This window comes from Cricetulus griseus, chromosome 7 (assembly GCF_003668045.3).
Source record: "Cricetulus griseus strain 17A/GY chromosome 7, alternate assembly CriGri-PICRH-1.0, whole genome shotgun sequence".
In the NCBI taxonomy this organism is placed as follows: Eukaryota; Metazoa; Chordata; class Mammalia; order Rodentia; family Cricetidae; genus Cricetulus; species Cricetulus griseus.
The window spans coordinates 19,714,890-19,739,481 of record NC_048600.1 but is presented as its reverse complement, the minus strand read 5'-3'; the positions used below and the strand labels follow the sequence as shown (position 1 = coordinate 19,739,481).

At 41.3% G+C, this 24,592-nt stretch overlaps 1 long non-coding RNA gene across 8 annotated transcripts; it reads left to right on the top strand.

The window, feature by feature from the left end:
• Positions 1-1,652: 1,652 nt before the first annotated feature.
• LOC103162358 lies at positions 1,653-20,002 on the top strand. 8 transcript variants are annotated; one of them, XR_004770813.1, is made up of 5 exons: positions 1,653-2,029; positions 5,701-5,912; positions 8,400-8,511; positions 12,938-14,493; positions 16,789-20,002. It is a non-coding gene; the product is annotated as an uncharacterized LOC103162358 (long non-coding RNA). The 8 variants fall into 8 exon arrangements; XR_004770814.1 differs by lacking the exon at positions 8,400-8,511; XR_003486974.2 differs by having other exon boundaries at positions 8,400-14,493.
• Positions 20,003-24,592: the final 4,590 nt, after the last annotated feature.

Below are 24,592 nucleotides of genomic sequence, written 5' to 3'. Positions count from 1 at the left end.
TGCAAGAGAAAGACCAGTTCCACTATTGTTGAGCCAAATTTGAAGCAAACTTTAACTAAATACTGGCCACAGTGATGGACTCTGGCAAGGTCCATTCCTGGGTTCTCAGAAATGTGGTAACAAGTTACATTTGCAGAGACTTAAAAAGGCAACCCCATAAGGCCAATCAGGGGCAAGCATATATCCTGACATAATTCCTGCCTGTGAACCTTCCACCCACATGGGGTCTAGCAAATCAGGTACAATTGAGTTAAACAAATTTGTTTAGGGGAGTGAAAACGTGTGGTTTGTTATCTCCAATAAACAATAGCCTCCAGAATTCCAGGAAGCCATCTCTCCTTAGGCAAGTGAGGCTTGCAGTTTAACTTTGACCCTTAGATTAGCACATGGGAATTGGGGGGACATAAGAACCAGACCATAATAGAGGTGTGGAGGGAAGGGGTTTGGGTACATACTTATCAGAGGAGATGAAATATTAACAAGATAGAAGGTCTGCTCAAAAACTCTTGTCATCCAACATAATGACCACAGTTAACACTTCATATTAGGATTTGGACATCACTGAATGCAGTAGATTTTAAATGGTCTCTCCATAATTAACTATGTTAGCTAAAGGCACATGCTAATTAGTCCAATTAAGCCATTCCATAAGGTCCACATATTTCTTTCTTTTTATTTTACATCCCAACTACAGCCTACCCTCCCCCGTCGACATATTTCAAAGTATCACAATAAGCATCACAAATTCTTGTCAATTAAAAATAGATTTATTTAAATACATTAAAATGGACAATGAGCAAATGAAAAATACATCATTTTTAGACCTCAGGAAATGCAAAATACCACAATGTGCTGTCATTCTTTACTCAGAACAACTCTCAATGAAAAAAAAAGCCAAACATAAACTTGCTAAAGGTTGGTAAGAAATATAAACACTCTCACATGGAGAAACAGAGAAAGGAGGGAGGGAGGGAAGGAAGAAAAGGGACAGAGAAAGAGAAACTTGAGAGGCAGAAATAGGGCAAATGGAAAAGTGTTTTATATAATTGTGTTCCCCCGCTACCTTATTTGTTCTCATGGAAGTCATCATAGAGAGGAAAATCTGTGCTGTGCCTACAATCTCTGTCTTAGTGATGAACTGGAAAGAAAAGAAAAAAGAAATTGGGAAAAACAGGAGAGATTTGAGAGCTATGTGTAGTCCTTGCATTAGAGCCTTAGACGCTGGAGAAATTGCTTCATTTCCTGGGGCTCCTGTCTCCTTAAATGGCACAATGTGTTTACCTGCCGATGAGCAGCTGTACCTGGAACCCAGTGGTGAGGATACTGGAAGGATTGCATCAGTTCTGTACCTGACTCATTGAGATGGGGTAATGGTAAAGTTGGAGGTGAGAGGAAAAGAATCGCAATTTCTCTTAAGATTTCCTGTGAATTATCCTAGTCTGTGGGCAAATTCTCAAGAATGCTGTTTTGAAAAGGGTGACGATATTTAGTTAAAATGTCCTCAGAGGAAGGGGAGGTTAGGCCTGAGAAAAGCGTGCCCAAACCACAGAGCCTGCCGAGTGCAGGCCACATCACCAGCAACGGCCTTAATGAGCTCTGGGCTGGACTCTCCCAATTGAATTACATAATACATTTCCGTTTCATTTCATGAATCACGACTTGGGATACAATGTTCCTGGGTTGCAGTTGATATATTTCAGAGATTACCAAAGATTTCAAACAGAAAAAAAGATCTATTTTATTAAACTCATATGTAAAATGTCTGTATGTCAGCCAACTTATTTATTTTCAAATTTGGGATTTTTGTAAATGTCATCGTTAGACAATGTCAAGAGAGTTCCCGATAAACCCATTAATGAATGGTATGACTGAAGCGGCCCCTGGACATTTCATTTCTCTTGACAACCAGGTTCCTGCTTGATGATGGTGGCTTTTATTTCAACTGCTTCTGTTGGGTGAAAGTGAGGAAAATATGGCAAACCTCAAAGCATGGACCAGGGGGAAGTCAGGCTCAACCAGACTGTTCACGGTAAGCTTGGTTCACTCTAAGACCATACGTTTCTCATGGAAGTATTTCTCTTTTGTGGACTCCAGTAGTCTGGGCACTCATCGGGGATTTACAGAAAATATAGAACTGACTCATATTCATGTGGTAGCATGGCTGTTGTGAGTTGCATAGCTTTGGTAGGGTTATTTCATGTCTCTGGACTCAAGTGTATTAGGTTGGAATATGGGGAGGATGGTGCTTTTTATGTCACTGAGTTGTCTAAGTATGTGAGGCAGGCAGAGTGATAAGCAGACTGTCTAGTACATAATGGTCCATAACGATCTGTCAGGTATCACTGCAGTATTCAACCTTAGAAGCAATAGCTTTAGGTTGCCAATTAAGTTTTGGCTCATCAGTTTCTCCATAGTCTTCCCTCATTTGTAAAACATATGATCAAGTTCACCTCTGTGAAAACAGTCTTTGAGATTTGATCTGGCTCCAAAGCATGGACCCATTGATTTAGTTAGCATTTGCCCACACAGTCATTTGTTCACTATTGACCATCTTTCCCAGGTACCAGACACAAAATTTAACACAAGAGGAACAAAACGTAGGAAAACAAAAATTCCTTCAAGGCTCTAGCTGGAGATGGGGGAACAAATTCTCATTTGTATATAGAGTGCTTGAGTAGCAGTTAAATGTGAGGAAGATGCTGTCATAGCAGAAAGAAGTCCATGAAACTAGTATAGGATGCTGGGCAGACCAAGCCCTTTCCTATTGAACTGTTACCTAGGGAAAATTAGAGCCGAGAGCTGGTGCAAGACCAGGAGAGAGCTACGTGAGGGAGGCAGTCCAATCATGGAGATGCTGGCAAATTATTACAAAATAGATGTGAGTGGGGACAGAGAATCCATCTCTAACTGTCTATTATGTGCCCAAGCATTTTGCATTTTCCACTTCAGTAAATTTGACAGACTAAGAAGCAAAAGCCCAGAGAGATTTTGCAGCTTGTCTCTGGTAACACAGATGCCTGATTTACCAGAGGATCAAGCCACTTTCTTAGTGTATGTAACACTCCTCAGTAAGGCCTAAATGATTCACATTGGCTAGAAAATCCATAGAGGCTTGCTTGGTCTTAGGGACTAATAAACACTGCACTAGTCCCCACAGAACAGTATCATCTAATCATAATTTCTTCCAGAGAAATAGCCAGCAGGTGATAAGTCGTTCGAACGGCAGCCCTCAGTTCATGGCCTGCCTTCTCACACTCTGGCTTAGATTTTTTTCAAAACAATGCCGGCATGGTTGTGCATTTCCAGCTCTTACTAGAGAAGATGAAAACCAGTCTGGAGTTTCTAGAAGGACTGGCCTTTCATCCCTGAGCCCTGAGACTTCTTTAAAGAGATTTGTACCCGTTCTTCATGCAAATAAGCTGTTGCTAACAACTAGGATGCTTAGTCCTGCCAAAGAGTCAGCCTGTTTCTGCAGATGGCACCACTGCCTGCTATCTGCTGCCTTCTTTTTCTCCTATGATGCTGACTCTCACTTGGGAAGGAAACAGGAGGTGCTCTTCCACCTCCATTGCACAGAGAGCTTCAGGGGCATGTGTGGTGTGACAAGGGTCAGATCTGATCCCTGCTGCCTGGCTCCCAGTCCAGCTCACCTCTCCACTGGGCTATCTCTTAATAGCTAGCTGTCCATTTTGTACCTGTGAGGGTTAACTGGGAACACAGGAGTTCTGTTAAATATCACGGTAGTTAGTAGATTTTAATCCTGATCCCCTAGCCTACTGTAGCTGCTGTAAAATATATGGCAATAATTTCCTGAGGCAGGGTAATGTATAAGGAATGTCAGACCAGCCTCTAGGCATATTTGCCTTAGCTCAGTTTTATTAAAGTGAAACTTTTATTAAGGCATGTGGTGAATTGAGCAATCGGCATGATTCATGCCGTTATAAACCCATTGCTACACTCGCAATAAATCAAGGAGCCATTGTCGTACATTTGCTGCGGAGTTGGTAGAAACAAGGAAAAAATCAATATGGGGATATTATTCAGACCATATGAAAGTATTAAAGTATATTCTGTGTGTATTAAACCTGGCCAAACCATATTTCATTTGTACTATCCCCCCCCCCATAAACATCTCTGCTCTTGTCCTCTACTCTGGGTTATTTGTTAATCCATATGCTATTGTGAAATAATTATAGGAAATATTTAAAATTCCACTTAAGTCTTTTGCATTTTAAAGTTCAGTTCATAATGATAGATTTGTACAATAAAATTGTCCTGAAGCAAAGCACAAACAGTAAATTAGGAATAACAAACCTCTTCTATAACAAATCCAGTAACTTCAGCTTTATATAATTCAATAAGTAAAACACTTCTCTTCTGGAAAGAAAAAAAAAAGTCAACCAACAGGAGGAAGCTATTTGAGCCAAAGAAAGAGACTTTTCATTATCCCCCAGCCTGATGGGGACAATCATTGAACCAGCAGTTTCCCCACCTCTCTGGAAACTATTAGCATATCTCCGTCTACCTGGACATCCTTGAATGTTGAAATATGTGTCCATGACAGTCATTGCCCTGAACCAGCAGTGTGATCACCTCCATTTCTGCTTTCGGAAGTTTCAGGTTCCTTTGGAGGCTGATGTGCATAGTTCAGGGGGGACAGGTGGGGTCACAGCTGGCATCCAGCTCCAGACACTCATTCTATCACTGGGATCCTCTCCACTGGAGGTAGTAGGGAGCCGGGTCCCCCGTTGTTGTCCTACTTCTCAATAAATGAAATAACTGTTAGGTTTCACAAAATACCTACTCCATGCCTCTGGGATTCAAGGCTCTCCCCAAGGCCTGAGGAAAAGGCAGATGGGAATATGCCATGGTAGGAGAATGAAGGTAGGTGGTCTTTGAGCCAGTGATTTGAGTTCAGGACACTTTGGAAAATGTATAAAGACTAAAGGTGTTATAACTAGAAGGTTCATGATTCTTATAGGAGGCTTTGACACATGGCTTAACATCAACAGGCACAATCTCTGAGTTAAAAATATTAACCCAGAGAAGTCTGTCAGCTGAAGGCATGTCCCCCAATAGATAGTTTTGGGAAAAAAAATCAGAAATGCTATGTAGTCATGTATAGTCTTTGAAAGTCAATTTGCAAGTTCCTTATGTGACATAAACATATTTCTGAGGCTAAAAAAGATTCCAAAGTGTAGCATAGCCTAGACATTAAGGACTGTGAGGGGTTTGAGCAAAGATTCTACTAAGTATGAAACCTTTTATATTCCAATGGTTGTGTTCTTCCCCAGGAAGTTATTTTCTTATTCTATTTATTTGTATCTTGTATGTGTGACAACTTTAATTAAAATGATATGCCTTATTTAACTGGTCATGCCAGTTAAAAATGAACAAATTCAATATCTGCTTAATTGCAAAAGAAATAGGATGGGGGGAAGAGAAAGTGCATAAAACTAAACAGAAAGGCTGAGTAAGAGCCGGACATGGAGAGGGGGATCTTCCTGCCAACTCATGCCTGGCCATTGCCGACTAGTGAGGTAACCCCATGCTCCCAATATAGAGCATCAGTACTGGCTTTCTCCTGCCTTCTGCACTTTCATTTGGAGCCCAAACTACTGGCGGACAGTGGTTTCAATGGAGAGACCAGAGCGTGTGTGACATAATCTTTGGCTTAACTATGGTATGTGTGTCTTTCAGGGCATATGGTCTGAGATGATCCATCATGGTCTATGATGTCAGATTATCCACTGAGACTTGGGACTCTGCAGAAATATAGTTCTGTTCAGATAATGGTATTTCCAGTTGTTGTGATGGACAAGACCGACGCTGTGGAAAACAGACTGGTAGGATACCAGATGACAGACGCACAAGGCAGGCAGAAGAACAAGGCATTGTGAACTGAGCCGTAGGTGAGTTTTGCAGTGCCTTCCTCCACTGCATTTCTCAGCAGTCAGCATTGGTTACCATCCCAAACCCCATAGTCAACCAGTCCACAGACACACAGCCTTTGGTGTGGTAAGTTCCTGGCCACTGTCGTGATGATTACCCAAGCTTCCACAGGCTCTTCCCGCTGTGCATCCCCCTCCTGCTACTCTTGTCTCGCTTCATAAACCTGAAAGGCCATGTAAAGGGCTGCTTTCAGCCCCTTCCTCCCTGTGGTTAACAGCTCCAATCATTTACTCTTCCTCTGCATCGTTTGTTTTGTTTTTCCTGTCTTTAACTCATTCTCTTTATATTTTTTCTGGAATATTCTCCTAAATCCCCTATATTCTGCCCTGAATATTTTGCCTTCCAATACTGAAGCAAGAAAAAATGAGAGACCTGGAAGGACTTGTGGGCAGGGGAAAGAATAAGATCAAAATAGACTGCAGGAAAACAATAAAAATAATTCTAAAATGTAATTTAAAAAGAACAATCAGAACCTACCCCTATGGAACTCCATTATTTTACCTACATGTATAATGTATATCACATGTGAACACTGTATACATCCACTGACTTTAGCAGGGTACTGTGTAGACAAAGAAGCAAAATGACACCATGGAAATATGGTCTTTGAGACCAAGATGACTTAGATTTAAATGGCTGATTTGCTGTTTACCGAGTGTTTGAGCCTTGGAAGTATTATGACTTAACCTCTAGGTTCCTATGGTTCCTTTGTTTATCCTACGAGTGAGCTGTAAAACTTATCATCATATTGGCATACAGGCAACCAATGTTTGGAGCCCATCATGTCTGTCATTTCTATGATTAATCAACTCCTTCACATGCCTGTTTTTTAAGCTGCAGATCTTTTTGTGGATACATAATCCATATTGTATTAATACAGAATCTCAATCATATTAAAATTTGTTTAAATGAATGAGTTTTGAAGGCACTTTTCAGGGTCCATAGACATAGTAAACAGACAGAATCAATGTCAATTAAAAATCCAGAAGTGTCTCACCTTGCTTGGCCCCTGTTTCTCAGAGACCACCCCCACTGATCACTTTTCCATTCCAATTCCAAGTTTTCCTTTTCTGTCTTGGGTGAAAAGTTGAGTGATAGAAGTTGGGATGTAGGTCTGAAAACCTCAGGAAATGGTTAAGTTTACTTTCCTTCTTAAATGTATATTTTAACATTTTAACAGAGGACATTGTTAAAAAACCAAGCTGCTCTTCTGACTCCTAAGAATGGTGATTTCTTGGCAGATCTATATGTTGTTTTCCACCCTAGACTAGCAACTCAATCTCCAAGGAAGAACACAAGGAATCAGGTTTTAACAGGGACATCATCACTGGGCCAGCTGGAAAGCCTGATCTAAATCAATCACAAGATAATATATCTGAACACCATCCTGCCTATGTGAAGTTTGTATGCAACAAACAGGATTAATTTAACTCCTCAGGGAGTTTAGATTCCCTTCGCAAATTATATGCAACACATATATGTATGTGTACTATGTGTAGTGTGTATATTTATGTGGTAGTACCCATGTACATACTCAGCTGTACTTTTCAGGGTTTCAGTTATCCATGGTCAACCATAGACAGAATGCATTCAATGGAAAGTTTTAAGATAAACACCTCATGCGTCTTCAGTAACTTTCATGGGACTGTATATTTATGACTATTCTTTCTTGCCATCATCTATTACTGTTAATCTCTTACTGTGCATAATTTATAAAGTTCACAATTGGAGTGTATATATAAAGCAAACATCACATCTAGAGGACGTGGGTATCATTTGTGCTTTCAAGTGTCCACTTAGAAAATGCCTATGAAGACACATAAGTAAGAAGAGATCACTGTGTATGCGCATAGGATTAGACATATATACACACACATACTCATACATACACATTAAAAATGATAAACTATCATACAGCTTCACTGCTGAAAGAAATAGGGCAATAGGAGCAAAATACACAAGAAAAAAAAAGATCCCCCAAAAGTTAGGATCTTTTTCTTGGAGGAAAACAGCTGTTTCTTAGAGAAGTTTATACAGGCATTTTCAGTACTACTTATGGATATATTCAAATAGCCACATGAGTCAAATAAATTGTATAGCAAACCTCCCCCCCTATACCTGTCACTGATTTTGAATATGACTTGCCCACCACCCACCCTTCCCGGTGCTCCTCCTGGAAACCTTTTAAAGCAGGCCACAGAAGCCCTGTACTGGCCACATGTTTATTACACTTCTAGGGCAGGATCACAGGAATGTTTACTTCATTTCTACACCTGCCCTGTAGAAGGAGTGCAGACCACAAACCACGGTTCAAGTAGCACTGTGTCAAAGCTCATGCCAAAGGGCTAGGGTGTAGCTCAGTAGTAGAGCTAGTATTGCCTAGCATGTGTGGGAACCCGCATTTGATCCCCAGTCCTGGAAAATTAAAGAAGTAAATAAATGAATAGGCTCAGCAGGGGCTGTGGTGAAGAGGATTCCAAGCAAGAAACAAGTGACAAGAAAATGAAAAAGCTCCCCTGGGAAGAACTAACTTCACTACAGGAATCTGAACTATGCCAGGTATGCTGTGTGTTCACTTCTTTTTTAATGGCTGTTATCATTGTGGCAAGATGACACCCTCACTTTCCAATGTATAGATGAGGAGACAGAGGTTCTAAGAAGAGAGCAACCTACACAGAGTCTTCTAACTAAAACTGTCAGCCTCTCTCTTGGTAACCCTCCAGAAATTTATGGTAGGACTATGTTTCTTAATTCTATATATTGAATCATAGAACAGGGAGAAGTCAAGTTGGTATCTGAAAACTTCCCCTTAATGACTAGTTTTCATACTGTTGGAAGGTGCCATGCACACTGCTGGAGGAGAAAATTAGATTGATTTTATCTGGGTATGAACCTAGAGAACTATGATACTGACCAGCCTGGCAAAAGGATGCCTGCTAGCACAATAGTGGCACAAAAAAACATGGAAGTAAACAACCATTTTCTGGTTGGATTTAAGGCTCATTCTACAAAATAAAACCCTTACATGGCATTGCTATAGGGGTCAAGAATCTATGGCTAGATAGGCCATAGGCCCTAGAGGGACCTGCTAACATTATTCTGCTAATGAAACATATATTAAACCAAATTCTATCAGTTTATTGTTATATCCACGGACTAGTGCATCTCTCAAGCCTCCTCAGAAGAAATGCTTTTCACAACAGAAAGCAATCACAGAGATCCCACTATATGACTGGTTAGGGCATAAAGAATGAGGGACTACAAAATGCAGAATTTTAAAAGGCATCTATATTGCATCCCCTCCTCCTCCAAGGCTCTGGGATCACTTTAGAAGTGGGGAAGAAAGACTGTAAGAGTCAGTGGTTGTGAATGACTACAAAGAAAGTGTTTTTTGCTGGCACAGGTTGGAAGTTGAATAGATACAAATACACTATTTGTAGTTACAGTGTGTGCACGACCTGCACAAGTTCAACCTAGACTAAGTCCCAGAATAAAGAAGGGTTGTGGTCATCAAGACTCACCTCTAGCTCAAGAACTATTGGCAAATGACAGTTTCTGGGAGAGGGAGTTTTGTTGAAGGGTGTGGCCCTTGGTAGGCAGACCATACTCAAACGGAAGGTCACACATTCAAAAATAGTGTGGGCAGTCAAATTAGACTTGATGGGTATAATAATAATAGTAATAATAATAATAATAATAATAATAATAATAATAAAGTTGGGTGGTTAAGGAAGGGGGAATATATCTTGGAGTAGCTGGGGATGAGGTGAATATGATCAAAATACATTGTATGATCTTGTCAAAGAACTAAAATGAATGAGAAAATTAATTATTTATTCTTTGAAAATTTCATAGATTTGTACAAGGTATTTTGACTATATCCACTCACCACTTCCTCCTTTCAACTTCCTCTAGTTCTCCCCACCCTATCTCTTTCCTGTCTCTGTGTCCTCTTTTATTTTTTAATGTCATTGATAACCTCATGAGTTCAATTGATAATGCCCGTAGTCACACAGGAAGGACCATCTCCTGGATCGTAGGCAAATAAATCATCAGTAGCCGTGTTCCAAAGTTGAGGATGAAGGCCTGGAAGCAGAGTTGGTGGAATGCACCCAGGTGGGGACACAGTGTGTAAGGAGAATAGTGTGCCTTAGACATAGCAGCCACCAATGAGAGTCATGAAAACTAAAGTGGATAAAGCGATTAAATCCTAAGAGAGCCAGGTAACATATGATAGGGAAGTTGCTCACATAATCTCAATAAGATGGTTGCCTAAACAGGCATAATGACAATACCAGTTGAAACACCAACAGGGATGGGAAAAATTGCACACCAGGTCCTATCCTTAGATAGAAAATCAGACCTCTATAGGGAAAAGTACACTCATGGGTTATCCAATCTGAAGTTGTCAGCCCTAAATAGATGTACATAGGCACAATACTAAATAGACTCAGTGTGTTTATGTATGTATGTGTTTTCTCTCTCTCTCTCTCTCTCTCTCTCTCTCTCTCTCTCTTTGTGTGTGTGTGTGTGTGTGTGTGTGTGTATGTGTGTAAGAATGGAAATTAAAGATGAGGTCATGGATTTGAGAGTGGAGACATAGGAGGAGTTGGAGGGGTAAATAGGGAGCAGGAATGATGTAAATATAGTGTTCATATATGAATTTTTTAATTTTTAAAAACATTAAAAATTTAAATCAAATTAAAAAACCGAAGTCCCAATTTTCCAATGGTTTAAGATAATAAGCACTAAATACTTCCCCATCACAAAATCAAACAACAAAATCACTTTTCATCACAAAGTGCTTTAGTCTAACTGACATTTATGGAGCCCGCATTCACTCACTCCGTCATGATATTTTTCTGTTGGCTTATCATTTACACATGAATCTACTGATATTTTCATTATCATCTGCCCCCCATATCCTCTTAGTCAGCATCCCACTGACCACTCAGTGTGGCAGTTCCTGGTGGGTTTAAATTAAATCTCCATTCTTCTATTTATCAATAAGACTCAGAGGTCAAAGGCTCTGGTGAAAACCGGCTAGCTCAGAAAGACTGAGTTGCTTTTTGGCCTGAGACACTACAAGATACATGTCTCTTCTCTGTCCCAGAACCAAGAGAGCCCAAATTCTAGTCCCCACCCTTTCTGTCCTGTGCATCTTCTCTATCCAAATCGCTGGCTTTTCTATGGCCAGTTCTGGTCAGCTAGTCATTGGCTCCACCCTCTGATTCAGGGTATCTCTTTTGGGCAGTCTCGGAATGTCAGAGTGCAATCAATATATCTCACACTAACACAAGTTGCCCCCATATTGAGGAGGAAATCAAAGCTACAGGTTCCAGCAGAAAGTAAGGGGTAAAAGAGAAGGTGCACCCCTTCCTTAGAGACTGGCTCTGTTAATACCTACCTGGCAAACCTAGATGCAGGTTCCAGCACAGGTAGGTGGGGGATTATAGGTCCCAGTGGGGTAGCTCCCCAAATTATGAGTGGGGAACATATGTTTAAATTGCCCCCAGTTGCCTTAGCACCAGGTCCCTCAAAGATGGTCTTAGTGTAAGGAGAAGGTAACAGGGCATCTTAAGGTGAGCACATGGGCCTCAGGTTTTGTGCAAGGGAATCATGTTACTAAGTATATTCACCTTAGAAAAATATGGCAGCAGTGGGATAATTCTGAAGGATGAAAGCAACACAGTAAGAAAGAAAAAGCAACTGTGCCAACAGCAAGGCAAGAGCTGAAGATGGGTGAAAGCATGGAGGTGACAAGTTTGCAGACAGAGATCATAGGCAGGTTCAAAGGCAGGGATGACTGGACCAGGGGACAGGAAGACAGGAAGAGCTTACATAGACAACGGTGGTCTCCATACCAAAAGGTGATCAGCATATTGACTTCACCTGGGTGAGGCATGTCCCCAGAGAGCTTTCCTCCTGACTCATGGTTGCAGAGACATGAGCCTAAGCCGGAAAGAAGGGGACATAAGACATTCGGCTCCGTTTGATTTGGATGGAGTCAGAAAAGCAACATGGAACCTCTGACTTTCCAGGGAGATTTTCCTGGATATGTCCCCAAACACAGTGTCCATCCAGGCTCCATTCACATCTGCAGCAGCTGGACCTCAAGAGCCTGCTGGTGTGCTCTACACCCATGCACTTGCCAGCAGTGGCCTGAGTTGCCATCACAGCTGTTTTCACAGGTTTTGTTTGGGAACTCAGTGTGGGGCTTGGGAACAGCTGGGAGTTTCTGAGTAATTGCATACCCTGGGGGTGGAGGAAGGCCAAGTACAACAGCGTGTCCTCAGGACCCATGACAGGGCAGTGTAGGAAATCAGGTGAGATGGCTCCTAAGAGTGGAGTTCCAGCCATGGGGGTGGAGCTTGAAGCTCAGCCCAGAGGCAGAGACAGCAGTCCCTACAACACAAAGTAAGGCACCCCAGAGCCCTACCACACCCAAGGGTCACCTACTACTTCAAGGAAATGTGGGTATTTTAAATGCATATTAGTATCTCCCCTTTGCTATGCTAGAACTACACAACTTGAAAGTCAAGTAGAAAGAAAATGGATGATCTCCTTTGCTGTAAAATGTGTTTTTGCTTTAAGATTCAGATCAAATATCAGCTTTGAAGCTTTCTTTAGCTTTCTTTGACCTTGTTCCTCTCTTCACTCCAGGAAGATTGATTGTCCGTTCTCTACATCCATGCCTATTCTACCACCAGTGTAAAATGTAATCATCTCCACTCAACTGGTCCATGCTAATTCATTACTCACTGGGCTCTGGGGCCCTGAGGGTATACTAGAGAGGAAATGGGAGGCAGTCTTCTCTGTGGATGTGAGGTATCTCTGGCAGGGATTAGACATCTCACTCAGGTTGATGGAATCAAATTTAATCCACCCAAGGATTTTGCACGCACATTGGAAATTTCCAAGAGATAGGTCAAAATAGCAATCTACAAGCACATTTGAAAACCTAACCTTTTATTTGCTTTCCCAGGAGAAGGCCTTGGAATACTTGACTCCGTTAGATGTCATTTGAAGTTGTCAGTAAGCCACTTCATTGAATGACATGATGTGTCCCTCCCCTATCATTAAATTATGAATACACTCCACTGCCAAGCAATGTGAGATCTCAGGACTACAACATGTTCCCCAAAATATATCACTGTTATCAAGGAGAAACCTTCTCTAATACAATAAAGAAAGGTATGGTGCCAAAAATAGTTTCATTCTAGTAGAACCTTGTTCGTGGAGACCTGTTGCTCAAGGGGATGTTAGCATGCTCTAAATCTCGATTCTTCTCACTTCTGCATCAATAAAATGCAAATTCTCCTCTCATCATAATTCTCAACTGTACCCAGATTCCAAGATCTTATCCATGACCCAACTTTGAAAATCAGGTTTAGCACAACTTATTCCCTGGCTTAGACCCTCTGTGATCCTCTTATTTTTAAATCAGGAATAAAAAAAGACAGCTTTTTGTGACCAGACAGCCAAGAATCCCAGGTGGGATTCGCTCCAAGAAGAGCACATGCATCTGTCAAGATCCTGAAAAATGGTTCCTCTTCAAATCCTAATTTTTTTCTTTAAGAGAAAATATATAGAAACCACAAACATATTTGTATCGTTGCCATCCCATGCCTTCATTCTTGGAGGAAGTGTTGGATTTTCTTGTTCTTTGGCTCTTTGGCTCAGAAAGCAAGGAGTGACATCAGCGAGCTGAAACTACAAGTTCTACCACCCTTTCCGTGTTAAACTACGATGTTTACTTCTCCGAGGGTTGGCCAAGAAAGTCCATTTGGGCTGGAACGCCACATATTTAGTCTCAGAATTAAGGTAATTTCTTTGGAAAAGTTTCAACCAAATCAATTTATTTCAGAGATGTTGGTGTTGGGTCCCTTTTAAAAAATTCCACAGCCCCAGGCTTGTTCACAGTACCTGCTCTGCTAACGCAATTCCAAGCTGGCTGTCATACTCAAAGCGGTACACTCTGGGTATATGGGACTCTGCAATGTGGGTGTTGGGTGCCCAAGAAAAACGCTGTGGTTTTATAGGGTGAATGTAGCTGCATGAGCTCACTGGAGACTAAAGATCCGTGGGACTGAGGGGTTTGGACAAGAACCACTCCTGCTATCTATAACATTTTTTCCATAATAAAACACACTCACACAGATTCTTTCACTTGTTCCATAAGAGTATTTTGTGACACAGACAGAGTAGATATCATTCTACCTATTTTCATAAAGAAATACAAGGGTTAGGTGTTGGTAACTCCATGGGCAAGGCTTCATAGTTAGGAGTAGCAGACCTGCAATGTGTCTGCCTCATGGTTCAGCTCCTTTTTTCAAAGCTGCCTTCTCTAACTAATCAGAAAGAACTAGGAGTGAAATGGAACTGTAAAGTGTCTGCCCTTGAGGATGCATCAATGAGAACATAATAAACAGATGTCAAGTATCCCTTGAAGACTACCCAGAAAGCTCTTGTCCAAACTGTTTCTTCTACTCACTCACTGCTGATGCCTGAAATCCCACCACTAACCATATGCTTCTTCAGGTAAGACACTGGAATTCTTATGTTGAGAAATGCACACATGCTATAATGTTTTTTGAATCAAGTGTGTCCCCATTCCCTTCCCTCCTTCACACACACACACACACACACACACACACACACACACACACACACACACACACAATTCCCTTCCAATTTTGTGTTTGTTTGTTTTTAAATCTATTGAGTCTACTTATGAAGCAATACATATGGGTATAGGGCCATCTACTAAATCATGGGTACCTTTATACAGGCTGCATCCATGACAAAACCTGACTCTCCCTCTCTGAGCAACCATCAGTTGCTAATAGCTCCCCAGGTTGGGATGGGGCTTCATGACCACCTCTCTCCTCCATGCCTGTATTTCATCTGGCTTGCTCTTCTCCAGGTCTTGGGCATGCTATCATATGCACATTCATAAGTAATAACCAGAACTGCTCTAATTGAATGTTGTAAAGTGTTCAAAGCTTAAAAGATATCAAAAGTCAATGTCATTTTCTAGTACCCCTAAGCAATAGCTAACTATGAGGGAACATTCTTTTCTCGATCCTGATAGGCATATTTTTTCATGTGAAGAAAATAACCATTAGCCCTATTGCATTAAACCTGGCCAACATAAATCATCCTTAGCCAGGGTGGCCTATTTGCTGTCCCTGAAAAATCTTGTCACCGCCTGTCATGCCTCCAGGTCTGGGCTCACTCTGGTTGCTGCAACGGGACTGTGTCTTTCCAAGTTCTAGGTCTACAATGCCTTCAAATTTGCTCCAAGATTACCTATTCTCAGCCTTTGTTTTAAAAAGGACCAAAAAGATTGTAGGAGTTGCCAAGACCACACAGCACAATTACTTCTGGAGGCTGAAACGTAAGCCTCAAAGTATCTGTCAGAAGGGTATTTTCCCAATGCCACTTCCATTTATTGCAATCCAGACAGGAAAAGCAGCAGTGACCCAGTATTTTCTTTCCGCTCCTCAGTATTTTTCATCTTATCAAAAGCCCTACCTTCTCCAATGCATTTTAGAGTACCTGTAAGGGTTTATGTAACTAAAACCTGTCTAACCCTGGACACGTAGTTTTCTCAGAATGACTAAGAATGGCTGGGCCAAATTTGCTCATTTAAAGACCAGTTAATTGATTGCAGTTTGAATTCTAACTCTGCCACTGACTAATTATGTAACATAGCAATCCACCAGGTCTGGGTCTCAGTTTGTTTGTTTTTGTTTCACCAACAAATAAATAATATCAACAGAATTTGTATTGATCATTTCCCTTAGAAGACTGTATCATACAAAAATCACAGGGCTCTGAACAGGTACAAAGAGCAGACGTTATTAAGTCACAGATGAGTGAGACAGCTTGTGAAAACCAATGACCATGAGGACCTGAAGGAAAGCACTAGGTTCCCAGAAGAGGAGATAGAGGCTCCTAAAGGTAGTCTCTGATGTGGTGTGACCTTGGTAGGTGAGAGGACAAAGGCGAGCCTAAGTTTAACTTTTCAGAGCTTAAAATGTAACAGCAGGGAGCCATCTTGTCTCCCTTCCTGGACCAAATGGCCTCCCCTCTGTAAGGCAGTGGTGCCTGAGAGCCATCATTTTCAGAGGTCAGAAGGTTAATGTCCCACTCTGACTCAGGTCACCTCTCAACCTCCCTCTCTGAAACTTCAGCTCTACATTTTAAAGACACATATAATAAAACTCGACCCTGAGGTCCACCCCATTAAGGAATAAAAACAGTAATCCAGTAACTACAACACTGCAGATCCATGGAGGCCTCATGGATGTCTCTGTACTGAAACAGCATACGGACAGATTTATGATAATTTGGATATTGTCTTTCTTCATGTATTAAACCTTCTGTGGAGAGTGTAGAAAGTGGAAAAGAGCCTCAGTTGTCCCAGTAAAGATATATGGCGATACCCATTGACCTCATGATAAGAAGGGGCTTCCACATAGGACACATATTATATATAAAATACAAAGATAAGCTAGAGCCCTGTTCAACTCGGTTATTTGACCCCCTGTGAATGCCACAATGAGGATAGATTGTAGAGGACTTGAAGCAAAGGGTATTCACTCTATTCATCTTTGAGGGCACCAAAATGCCCAGAAATTTGCTGAATACAGAATATGGTGAATGTTTACTACACTAGATCAATAAAATGAAAATGGTTTCTAGAACAGTATGTTACAGTGAGCATGGACCTAGATTAAGTGAGTTCAGATAGCTTGGTTTTCATCATGAGCTTGTCCTTAGCTTATTTGAATGATTTCTCTATAACTCAGATTTTGTTGGTCTGGCTAGGAAGGATGCTAGATGCCTGGTGAAGATAATCAACATGGTTTTCTCCTCAAATGCCCCATTTGCAGCATGAATTGGTTAATCTTCCATCAGAGTACAGATGGAGTCCACTTCCCATTACTGTGCATCTGGATAGGTTTCATGATTGACTTTGTCCAATAGAATGCATCAGAGGTGACTTTGGTGACTTCTGAGACTAGGTCTGAAGAGGTATTACTGTTTCCTCCACTTTGGATGCTACACTGAGTCTGCTGCATAAGAAATCTGGTCCAAACTACTAGAAGATGAAAGGGCATATGGAAGACAACAAGGGCCCTCCAACCAAGAGCCAACATCAGCTTCTGAAGCAGTGAGTAAGGCCATCCTGGGTCTTTCCATCCCTGTTGCTTCTCCAGCTGAAAGCAGTGACATGATCAAGTCCAAGGAAAGCAAAGGAGAGGCTGTTGAGCCAACCCACAGAATTTTGAGAAATAACATTATTTTTAAGCAGAGCCTAACTGAGCAAGGAAAGCAGACAAGATTACTTCTAAGATGCTGTCTACTCATGATTCCAAAGCCTCTGTGTAATGCTATTGTAAAAATATTTTACTATAGTGATAGCAAAATAGAGCAATATTCAGAGAAGCATCTACCATTGATTTTGCAAAGAAACTACATACAGAGGAGAAGCGAGTCACCCAAGTTTGTCATGAAGTGTTATATTGTAGAGCTGAGGATGTGGTTTTGTTGATAGGAATGGCTTTTCTAGCATTCACAAAGCCATGGGTTCAATTCCCAGACTGTATATAACTGACCATGGTGGTATGATGGTGCATGTTTATAATCCCAGCACTCAGAGGTGGAGTCAAGAAGACTGACAGTTCAAGTCATTTTCCACTATATGACTAATTTAAGTCCAGTCTATGCTGCCTAAGACCTTCTCTCCAACAAATTAAACTTAAAATGGTAGATTTTACAGCATAGAACCTGACAGAGAGGAACACAAATCCTGGCCCATGATCCATACCTTCTTAACAGTTTCTCCACACACCTAAAAGAATGGGTTGGACTGTTTCATGAATAGAGATGCACTCCATTGTGAAGTTAGCCAGGTCTACACAGAGAAAGGCCCCAAGAAACAGCCCATTCTAGTGGACTACCCTTCCTATTGAATGACACTGACTCTTTCATGCTTGTTTGGGACCATGTTCAAATGTGCAGACTTCAGCTGAAATCAAGAGAGACTGAAACAGTCAGCCACACTTCAAATATTTATTTTGTATTCTAACAATCAATTTCTCATCTCTCCTCCCAATCTTTTTCCACCTGTTTGCAGAAATAATTACTAGTGCCCAATTATGAGCTCTCTGCCACTTTTCTCTCTGCATTTCTGAAAGCACTCAGGAAAACTCTTCTCCTGAAGCGTAAGCCATTACTAACATATCGTGGCGTCTGGCGTTGATGTAGAGCCAAACTGGGAACTTCTGGGTTGGTCTTGGATTGAGCTGAGGGGAGTTAAATGTTTGGGGCAGGGGTGGAGTGGGGCTCCAACAAAATGGCAAAAGTTAACTTCAAAATGAATGTCAGAAGAAAGAATTAGAAGAGACAATTAAATAAACACCTGAGTGGAAATTCCAGGGCTGGTGCCATCGGCAGAGCATGCAACACCCATTTTAGACACATTCTAAAGACAGTTTCAATAAGGCATCTGAGAAGGTGAATCGAATAAATTCCAAATCTTCAGAACAGGGTGGTTGCTATGTGGCTTCCTATGAGTGGACTATTAAATGAACTTTAAGGGGAAAAAAATAAAACCTAGCAGTTTCTCCTGTCATCGCCCAATGAAAAAGAAGAGGAAAAGAATCAGTTAGCCAGCAGAATGACATTCAGATGTTGAAAGGGTGAAACCTGAGCAACACTTCGAAACCTTTGCTAGAAAACAAGAAGCTAGTGTTGAAAGTGAAGACACAAAGGCAAGCACTCTCCGAGGTTTAGCACACAGGCTGTGCCCACACTCTGATTGGCATGGACAATTTGCCTAAGAAAACACAGCGGCCAGATTCCAGCTAGCACCTTCTCACCTCCATTTATAACTGTAAGTGGCAAGGGTGAAGTTGAAAGGGAGATGATGGCCAGAACCTTCTCACATACCTGCTGCTGCCAGCATATCTAGAACCAATGGTTACCTAAGCCTCTCATTTCATTCCAACATGTCTCAACCTACAAAGCAGGTCACACCCACAGAACTGTAGAAGATTCACTAGCATACTAGAATGTCTTTGGTGTCTAGCATACGTCAAAGACAATGCAAGTGCTAAGAACAAAAGCCGGCATCCACCATCTATCTAAGACCCAATCAATATTGATGACTAAGAGTGTTTAGTTTGGAATAAATAGCATGTACAACTGTAGATGAGACCCAGATGATGGAGAGAGCATTGCAACTAAAAATGAGAAGACATGACAAGTTTAGTGATCTAATGATTCCTTAAAAAAAATTAAGTATCACTTAAACTCTGGGAAGTCAGTCTCCTGACCCCGAAGCAAGATAGCTCTACTGCATGATGCCTCCAAAGCCCCCTGAAGGTTTGCTGAAGAAAAGGTTGAGCATCACCCCCTTTTTTGAGCATCTCTTCTAATCTACCGCAACTGCTGTAGTCTTCATCCAAACCACAGTAGAGTTTAGATAAAATGAATTGAACTCTGTCTGACTTTGGGACAAACTGGATATGGCTAAGTGTTTGCTATATGTTAGCAGAAATAAATTCATTGAAACAATTCTTGTTCAAGAGGTCAGAAGATGGGAGGATATAGTGATGCTCTGATATCACACATGCACTCAAGGTTAAAATAAGAATCTACCATAATTTCTCAGCTTCTTCATAATGTGCTCCATGCCTTTCTCCAAAGTTTTATCCTGAAATTATTATCCTAAATTATTATCTTAAAAATCACATATTACCTTTTAATTTTCATGGAAGAGTAATCAAAATAATCAGTATAATTTTGTAGTGTATTTAAGTATAGAAAAATTAAATGTTAGCTTTTCATTCATCTGACATAAGTGGTGTCCACTGAAATGTGACTTGATTTTACTAACTGGAACATAAAAGTTGTAAGCATGAATGGTATTAAAGCAAACATCTCACCAACATTCGACCCTTGGCTCCCTGGGAAAAGAGGTAATTGGACTCCTCTAGAAAACTCTGGTACAGCAAATAAATGTTATTTAGAACTATGTCATTTCGTCTATTTCTTTTTATCTTGTTAAATTCAAATAAAATTAAAATTGTCCCATGAGGGATTAGTTTTTAAACTTTCATAATATAATTCTTCATACTATTTTTTAGTGTCTAAATTTTCTAACATAAAATTGTATTTCTTTCAACATAACAAAAATTAACACTTTATGCCAGGCAATGGAGGTACAGTCCTTTAATCCAAGCACTGGGGAGTCAGAGAGGTGGTTGGATCTCTGTGAGTTCAAGGCCATCTTGGTCTACAAAGTGAATTCCAGGACATCCAGGGCTACACAGAGAACCCTTGTCTCAGAAAAAATGGCATGTATTTATTGTTAGTTGTGTGTGTTTGTGTCACCACCCATGTGTGGAGATTCGAGAACAACTTGCAAGCATTGGTTCCCTTCTTCCATATGTGGGCTCCACAGATGGAGCCCAGGTCTTCAGCCTACAAATCAAGTGCTTTTACCTGATGGTCCACTCCACTCAATCCTAAAATAACATATTTTAACATTGGTGCAGGATTCAGGTAAATCCATACATTTTCTCCATCATTCTAGCTAAGGGCATCTCTTCCAGGAATAGTAAAGCTGCCAAGATAGTGTTCCCTCCTGAGAAAATTTCCTTACAAGCTAGGAATTAGAAAGACCCACAGATGAGATGAAGCTGGGATACAGTTAATGCCATGCAGGACTCTTAAAATGAATAAACTGAGGACAAGGAAGATGTTGGGGCTCTGGGACCTCAGTGTGGCAACACCACCTCTGCCTGCATTCATTAATTATACAACATGAACTAAAAGTTATGGACCTGCCAGGCTATTGCACAGACTAAAGTGGTGACTGAGATGCCATTAGGGCCCCCATCAAAGTAGACTAGCAAGAGACACTAAGTCATCAAAAGGCAACTAAATATGAGTCAATTGGATCTCATAGTGTTCTTTCCTGTATCTCTCCAAATATTCTACAGAAATGGTATGTGCACACATGTATGTGTGTGGTGTGGGAGCACAGGTGGGCACATGCATGGGTGCGGGACAGAAAGAGAGGGAGAGGGAGACAGACAGATGGACAGACATAGATAGAGAACTGAACCATACTCCCACGTTACAACCTTTAGTAATGTGGCAGAGTGGATGTCATAGGAAACTGAATTTGAGCTAATAAAGCCACTAGAGGCTGGAGTCTGCCACCCTGTGTGTGTGTGTGTGTGTGTGTGTGTGTGTGTGTGTGTGTGTGTGTGTGTGTGTGATTCACCTCTGAAGTTCCAGTTTTCAGCCTACTATCCTTACTTCAGCAGATGTGAGTTTTCTCTTATAAACAAATAAGAACAAATACTCAAGCTTGCGAAATGCCGCTAAGGACTGTGTGTGGCTCATTCATCTACCAGCCATTCACCTATCTGACATTTCTGGTGCTATCTGGCTGCCAGGGCTGTGACCTGGCTAGAATGCCCTGTAAAGGGCTCTACCTGTCATAGATGTTTATGTTCTCACATCAGCAGTTTTTGCTGCCTCCCTGGGTGGAGAGGAAGTTGTCAGCCACTGAAGTGTGGAAAACTAATGTGATTCGTTTGGGGTGGGAGGGGGCTGGATGGTAGATGTTGTGAACCAAGGCCCATAGAATTCATTCTGCCACATTCTTCAAGCTTCAACTGCGGTTTGGGGTGTTGAAAGGTTGAAACTCTCCCTGCTGTGAAAGCAAATGTAGAGTGCCACCCACTGCAGAGAAGGCCACCATGCAGGAGGTGGCTTTGGGTTCCTTATATGAACCTGCTTGAGTTTGGCAATGACTGAAGAAGGGAAGAATAAGGGTTCTTTGTGGCCACTGTATCCCATCTTTTCTGAAGCTGACCCTGTAGTAGAAGGTTCTAGAAGATGCCTGTCCAAGCCACTCAGAGATAGGACCACTGTGAAGAAGACTTGAGTACTTGCCATGTGGGCTTGTGCAGGATACCAAAACTTTCCTGTTATTTATTCTTAACAGCAGGATGCTTGATGATGATCTAGCAAGACTCATTGGCTGAATCTCAAAGCCAAAGCTGGTGCCCTCTAATTTAGTTGCCCATCGCCAAGTCTATACAGCCTCTTAGCCACTTCTAAATATGTATGCCACCCAGAGATTTTAAAAGCTGACTTTGGGAGCCATATCAAGAAGGTCTGTCTGCAATCGCCTCACAGTCATCATACCCCAGAAGGTAGATACTCTCCATGTCCCCATTTTAGAATTGAGAGAACTGAGGGACATAGAAGTAACAAGCCAAGTGTCAAACACAAAAATCCTAAATACCAGGCGCATACCCCCAGAGCCTCTGGACCCCAGGACCTGAGTTAGCCCTCTACTGTCATAGTTGATCTGCAATGGTGACCTCATCCTCATCTCAAAGCCATTAATTTGCCTCATTTCTGATTTTCTTGGGAATTACTCTGCCAAGAAAAATTGTTAGATGTCGCTAATACATGAATTTTCTAAAATTGTTTTTAAAGGACTCCAGATTAATTTCAACAAAATCTCCCTTGATTTTTTCCAAAGGAACCTATATTTGTGATCTAAATGTTTTCATAAAAACTTCAAATTTTCCAAATAAAACCCAAAGGATAATCCTTTACCTGAAACTATTACCATTTCTCTATTCACCTCCTTGTCAACAACCCACAGGCTGGAAAAAAAGCACATGAGCAAAAATCTCAATATAATCCCTTGAGAATATTGCAGACAACTGATGGCTTAGAAAAAGAAAAGGTCAGGCTGACACTGAAAACTCACCAGGTTAAAAAAGATCATATTAGGGATACCTGAATGTTCAGTGAGATGACTACTGAGACCAATATTTGGAGTCCTAGGTATGTTCTGGTTTGGGAATCAGCAGTGAAAATCCTTGATAGTGGCTCCATGAAGACCTAGAGTCAATAAGATGTGCCCTATCTGGGAAGAAGGTGGTTTGAATAGCAGCTGATATGTCAAAGGGTGTTTAAACTCTCCAAACTGAATTGGTTCAGTTTTCTTTTTGGATAGTAGTCTGTAAATATCATTTTTGACAAATTAGAATTAAGTAAATGTTTTTCTCCCATTTCCTCTCACTTAGGAGAGCTAAAAAGAACTCCAGAAAAACATCCCAGCAAGACCAGAAATCAATTTTAGTGATTTAATGATGTATGGAGGTCCACTGACATAAAAAATAGGAAAGAGGGTAAATAGTTAAGAAGTTTGGTCATGTGGTCATCTATTCCTTTATCCCCAGACATTTGCTGGATGACTGCTGTATGTCATCCATGACTATGTGTTTCAGTATTTGTCACTGTTGGATTTCTCACCATGGGAGAGTATAGAAGAGGCTTCAAATATGGCCTCTGGGATAGTAGGTTAAGACTACTATAAAGGACTCTTCTAGCAGACCAAAGAACAAAGGGGCTAGCAGTGCTGTAAAGGGAGATGGCATTTCTGTGAATACCTCCAGATCAAGGCTTTGATGAGTAGAGAAAAATAAAGCCAGTCCTGATGGATAATCCAAGCTGAGGGACAGTCTAGAAGTAGATCAATACACTGAGTTTGTTTGGCCAAAATGGACTAGCACAGCAGTTTCCCAAGCTACACTGAGTCTCCTTTCATTATGCCGGATGTTGCTGACTAATGGCATTCAGATTTGTACTTTAGGATCACCTGGGGAGGGGGGACATACATGCCTCAATCAGCCTTGTTTGCATGGCTACATATTCCAACAGGTGGGAAAGGGTATCTGCCTCATGTACATGGATATACATTCCAACAAGTGAAAGAAAGAGGTGGGTCTTCCATGCCAGGAACTGAGCAATGTAATGGTACTCAACACCTTGGTTTTAGTCTTGTAACCCACTACTCAGTGACTTTGGCAAGCACATAATTCCCCAAGGTTGCATTTCCTCTCAGTAAATATGACATTGCTACAGTAACCACCATGCACAAAGATCACTGAGGTAAATGTTAGCCTCTTTTTAGTCACAGTCACAGATCTCATTGAGAATATCATAATAGCTTTGGATGCTCTTGTCAAAAGACTTCACCTACCCACATATACATTCCAATTTCCTTTTAGTGGCCATTAGACTCCACACAAACGGTCCATGGGTAAAGATTAGGAATACTTCCTTTAAAATGACCAGACATGTTCACATCTCCCTAGATGTATAAGGGAGGGTAGGGCTTGGAGCCTACCCAAACCCTTCTCAATCTGTCCAGCTCTCTTCAGATTTCCTTTGGAAGTTACTTTACATGGAGAGGGGTGCAAAACCAGTTAGGATCAGGGTTTCAAACAGACGTAATATATACATAAACAGAGCAAGGTGAAAGTGGAGACCAATGCATCAAGAGGAGAATGAGAACCAGATGCCTGCCTCATTCAGGGAGGAGTAGGGAGAGACAGCTGCTGAGGGGCTTACTCTGTGGACTTACCTCTAATCAAGGCTCTCAGAAGTGGAGGAAGGAGGGACAAAGGAGAGTGGCCTTGGAAAAGACAGGGATTGGGAAGGTAGAGGTGAGGGAATGCTGAAGTCAGAAAAAGAAAGAAAGCAGCCTCCTCAGAAGCCTCACGCCAAGGCCTCAGGGAACAAAACA